Below are 5783 nucleotides of genomic sequence, written 5' to 3' on the forward strand. Positions count from 1 at the left end.
CTTGCAAATCATTCATTATAATCAAAATCAGTTGCTTTCCTTTTAACAATTATCCTAATTCCTGTTTTCCTTTAAACATTGTTTCTCATCTGACATTTCTTAAATAGACCTCCCCATGACTTAGCAGTTGGTTAAATAACCCTCATCAGAGGTCTTTATTTTCAAAATAACTGCAGTCCTGCTAAGCTTCAAGCTAGCCTGCTTCAACTTAAATGGGTTTATAAAATCTACAGCAATGGACAGTAGTGTCAGAAACTTCACATTCACTTGTCACTTACTCCACTGACTTACCCAGAGCAACTTCCAGTCCTCTGAGTACTGGTACATATTCACCACTCATGGTAAATGTCCTGTATCAGTACATAATTTTTTTCTTTTATATAATATTTTTGCCATACCTTTTCTATATTTATATTCCCAAACTTACCACAGTAATGAGCTATACAGGTTTGTAGCCTAGAAGCAAAAGGCTATACCATATGGTCTAGGTGGTATAGCAAGCTTTACTAACTAAATCTGTGTAAGTACACTCTGCAATGTTGTTATAAGAATAAAATCACCTAAAACCACATGTCTTAGAATATATCCTCATCACCACGCAACACATGGCTGAACTCGCTATCCAAACTAATGTGTAAGTCTCTCTTTATTGGTAAGATTTTTTAACCTCCCCAACAACTACTAACACCTATAATCCTTTGGATAGTAATGGTTTAATTTGTTATTTTTTTATATGATCTCACATTTGGCATTTCTTCAAAGTATGGGTATCCTCAGGGGCCTGAGTTGAGATTTTTTTCATCTGGAGTGTTTGCTTCTACCAGCCATCAGGACACAATGCCCTTCCTCCACTTTTAACTTTTCAAATATGTTTTCCTCAGACTATACTGAGTAAAATCATACCCCAAATATTCCTAAAGGTAAACTTGTGATTATGAATTCTGGGGATATACTTTTTTTTTTCCCTACTTTGTATTAAAGCCAGGACAGACAAGACTAGCCTGATTTCCTCCCTTTACCAGTAAGCAGATTGTATTTTATCTTCAAGTATACCAGCCTTATGGAGCAGTCTCTGCCAACTTTGTCCCCAGCTCCTCCACAGTCACTTTGTGTGAGTTTTATTTGTTTTGTTAAACTACTATTGCAGCCAACTTTTTTTTTTTAGCAAAAATCCTCAACATGACTCTGAGTGAGCTTATGCTTATCACACTTCTGTTCAGTTCATGTTCTCCATCTCAACCACTGAATCCAACCAACCAGATTCCCCTGTCTTCAACTATTATCTTGAATAAACTGTAAGTACTATGAATCTTTTTTTTTTCTTTAGGTATGGACACAGGATGCATGTGCTCACCAGAGAAAGGACCCGGAGAAAGAGAAAGTGAAAAATCCCCCTCCACATCTCCCACAGGAGATGGTCATGTTGCAATCCCTTTTCCTTTATTCTCTTCTTCAGATTTTGGGCATGCATGCACACACACTGGGTGTGATTTTCAAGCCACCAGGTCAAGGACTTGAACCAGTCAACTAAGTGGAATCCAGTTCCTTAACCACCACACCACCTGCTGGCCCCTATGAATCTCTTCAGAAGTTGAATACATAGATTTTATAACACAAAATTTATGATACCTACTTTACTGCAGGAATTGCCAAGTGTTCATTTTTGTTTTCTCCCCTCATCCTCCCATTGTTTTCAATAACAAGACTTTTTATCCATATTTTTGACAATAAAAAAAAAATTAGGAATTTCCTGTTTTCTACTCTTCTCCTCATAGAATAAACTAAGATGTCAATCTAATCCCTTGGCCAATTGAAGTGTTGTTACTTGTATTATGATCTGTAGAACCAAACTTCATTAGTCAATTCCTTTCTAAACAAAGACTAGTAACTCCTGATACCACAAACACAAAATATTTTAATAGAACAATTACCTATTTAAGGATCATACTTTCCTTGGATGGAGGATGGGTAACAACATTGGGACATGGCCTCATAAGGACACACTGCATTTCTAAGGTACTGCTAAACTTGGTCTTTTAAAAATTTGGATACTTTAAAAATTTGGATACTTTGCCCAAAAAATATACTTAAGTCATATACTTAAATGTTCACTATCTTGGTTACCTCCAAAAATCACAAAAAGTTCTTGAATAAGTCTTTTGAGTTTCATTGTTTTGTAGAAGACTGGGGTGGTCACATGGGAGAGCAGAAAAAGGGGAACTGGAAGCCAGGGCACAGGTGGACAACAATAAAAACACTGCAGTTACCTAAGATGGATGGGCTGGAGCAGAAATCATGGGACCAGTGGTTTGGAACAGATCTAAGGTAATCTATTATAGATCAACCTCCTAGTACATAATACTTAAATTGAGAGTGAAAGGAGGGATACTAGAATCTAAGCTCCACCAGAATATAAGTCCTCACTGATTTATTAGATACCTCAAGACGGGCCTGGCACATAACACTCATTCAAAGAACACCTGACTGAATAAATACAATACTGTTTGACAGAATACAGTAAAAGCGGGAAAATACAGATTTGGGGGGGGGGGGGGGGCTGAATGTGGGAGGCAAAGTCTAGAAGAAAATCCCGTGCCAAAATTGAGCACGTCAAGTGTAGCTAGTTCTGAAGGAAGAGTATGCTAACGGCAATCTATGACAATATAATCTATTAATACCTACATTTCTACTATGACCTCAAAGGCCTTAGTTTTCTTGAGTGTACCCTTTACCTAGGCTGGAAGAAATACAAATCCTTAGGTGGTTAGAGATTTCCAAGAATTCGCTAACCACCTAAAAATGTTTCTTCCTAGACGATGCCTGCACATTCTTCCTGTTCTTTCTGCACACAAGCGCCAGGAGGAGCGGAGCGCCAAGAGGAAAGTTGACAGGGAGGTGACCGGAGATAATCGTGTCTCTGCCGCAACTGCAGCACCTTCCTCCATCTTGGCGGCATCCAACAGGGGAGAGCTGAAGATGACTTAAAGCAGTGACCGGGTGGAGGCGGAATTAAGAACAAGGTCACGAGGTCGGGCAGCACTTGGCGCCAGCCGCGGAAGTTAAGACCGAGTCTGGGGAAAGGTCACCAGCTGACTGAACATTTCCAGGATATCTCAAGGTGTGTAAAAGTTAGGGCGTCTCTCTCAAAACTCATTACGTCAACACGCCCAAGAACTGTTACCTTAACAGGTTAAGGCTCTCTATTCATACCTCACGACTCCGCTCCACCCTCCTGCTCTGTACACGCAAGCGCACAGAGGCCCTACGGTGATGTCAGCCTCTCCCGGAACCACCTAGATGTCGTACCGCCAAAGGCCTGTCGTAAAGGCCGGGCAACAGAGGCCCAGTGAGGAAGGGCACCACCCGGCACACCCTACCCTGCTAGCCTACTCTGCTAGCGGCATGCGCGCGCAGGTCGTTAACGCAGACCTGGAGACCGGAGCCAATGAGGTGCGACTACGTCACTGCGTATCTGCCCTCCGGCCAAACGTCGGGCCGCGGGAGGGCGGAGCGAGTTCGGTTGCACCAACACCGGTACATAGGCGCAGACCGGCGTGTCCTTGGACTTAGAGAGCGGGTCGTCTTACTCCTGAGCGGTTACTCTATATCTCCAAGCGACAAAACAGAGGTAAGCGCGGGGCGCAGAAGCCGCAACAGATGGGAGGCCGCTGTGGGAGGTGTGCGCCAGCGTGCTGGGCGCGCGGCCAAGCCGGGGCCCACGCGGACTCCCCCGAGTGAAGCCCTTTTGGTCTGGGCTGGGAGTGAGGACCTGGACTGTGGCCAGCCAGACTCAGTGGGTTACGGCTTGAGGTGGGGCTGTACCTTTACTAGGTACAGTATGGACTTGGTCAAGGACTGAGGGCGTTTTGGGTGTGGGTCGGACGAAAACGCTGCCCTTCCATCTTCGGTGCGGAAGGACTGAAAGTGACAGACAAGACGTCCTCCCAGAGGACCGGAATTGGGGGCTGTGCGTGGCGCTTCGTGACCTCCTTCAGAGAGCAGAAGCTGCTGCTCCTCTAGTAAGGGGTCCTTTCTCTTCCTGGCTACCTGCCATTTCTTCTGCTAACTGTTCAGGCGTCAGGGAAAAGAGGATTTCATCAGCCTCCTTGAAACCGACTTGGAATGGGCGACCTCGTGGTCGCCACCAGGGATCTCAGAGGTGGAGGGTGGGGATGACCCTGTAAGACCTCTCACCCTGCTGCTTCTCACTTGTCCACAGGGAGGCAAGTTAGAACTACGGTTAGAACTGTGTGACCTTAGTAGTCTGAAACAGGCAGGACATCTTTTTAGCAATTGTTGTGCCTTCCTTATGCTCAGGAGTGGTTTAAATTGTACGACAAAATAATTAGTACCTCTTAAAAGTTGGAATTTAGTGGTTTCGGTTTAATGTAACCACAGTTCAGGTTTAGGTTTGTGACTCTGACCTTGACCTTTTTTTGAAATGAGTTTGAACTAGATTCTCACTTTACTTATTTAGGCTTTAGCCTTCTGTTAGATAGAGATATGTTTTTAAGGAAGTTCTCCTAAGCAGGTTTTTTTTTCTTTTATTTTTCTTTTTCTTTTTTGAGAGGTTTTTGCTATAGGGTGCATGCGCTCTCCAGAAAGACAGAAAGCAAAAAATCACCTCCCAGAGGGGATGGCCACGCCACAATCCGTTCTCCATTTTCCTCTGGGGATCTTGGGCACACATGCACACACACCCGGCGTGAGTTTAAGCCTCTGGGTCTGGGACTTGAACCACAGGCGACTACATGGGAGTCCAGCGACATAGCCTTTACACTACCCGCTGGTCCCAGCAGTTTTGGTTTTATAGAGTATTTGGAGTATACTAAGTAAAATGAAATTTATCGTTGTACTGAGCGTCATAGATTAGCAGTGGGTTAGTGATCAAATGACTCTAGTGATCGTTGGTTTCCACTGTGTTTGCTAACTTGAGGGGAGAATTTACTAAGTTGAGTCTTTCATTTTTAGAATTAAAAATGGGTGATGTTGAGAAAGGCAAGAAGATTTTTGTTCAGAAGTGTGCCCAGTGCCACACCGTGGAAAAGGGAGGCAAGCACAAGACTGGCCCAAATCTCCATGGTCTATTTGGGCGGAAGACAGGTCAGGCCCCTGGATTCTCTTACACAGATGCCAACAAGAACAAAGGTGAGAGTAAGAGAGTTGTTTAATAAACAATACAAATTGCATAAATGTAACCTAAGGCAATCTCAGTATTAGAGATATAAAATACTTAACCATTGCATCTCTTCTTGTTTAGGCATTACCTGGGGAGAAGATACACTGATGGAGTATTTGGAGAATCCCAAGAAGTACATCCCTGGAACAAAAATGATCTTTGCTGGCATTAAAAAGAAGTCAGAAAGAGCGGAGTTGATAGCTTATCTTAAAAAAGCTACTAATGAGTAATAGGTGGCCACTGCCTTATTTATGACAAAACAGAAATGTCTCACCTTTTTTATGTGTACCATATTTTAATTGATCATCTACACCAGAACTCAGATCATGAATGGCTGACAGGTTATTTTTGTTGGACAATCCTGATTTAAATAAGACTGGCTTGTGGTTAAATTAATATTGTTTTTTGTTTTTGTTTTTATTTTGATAGTAATTTCAATTCAGTAAGTGCTATCACTATTTGTGCCCTTTCTAAAGATATATTTAGTAATTCATTAGTGATGCTCATATTTCTACAAAGATGGTGAATACCATCTCAAAGCCTACTGGAGATTAGTTTTATTTAGGCTTATATGTAACTGGTTATATGAATATATAAATGCTGG

General features: G+C 42.6%; 1 long non-coding RNA gene across 1 annotated transcript; it reads left to right on the forward strand.

Moving 5' to 3' along the window:
• The first annotated feature begins 5087 nt into the window (after positions 1 to 5087).
• On the forward strand, positions 5088 to 5374 carry LOC114004752 (uncharacterized). Its single transcript, XR_003546822.1, has 2 exons — positions 5088 to 5148; positions 5261 to 5374. It is a non-coding gene; the product is annotated as an uncharacterized LOC114004752 (long non-coding RNA).
• The last annotated feature ends 409 nt before the right edge of the window (positions 5375 to 5783 follow it).

The sequence above is a fragment of the Tupaia chinensis genome, unplaced genomic scaffold (genome assembly GCF_000334495.1).
Source record: "Tupaia chinensis unplaced genomic scaffold, TupChi_1.0 Scaffold139943_1, whole genome shotgun sequence".
NCBI classification, from domain to species: Eukaryota; Metazoa; Chordata; class Mammalia; order Scandentia; family Tupaiidae; genus Tupaia; species Tupaia belangeri.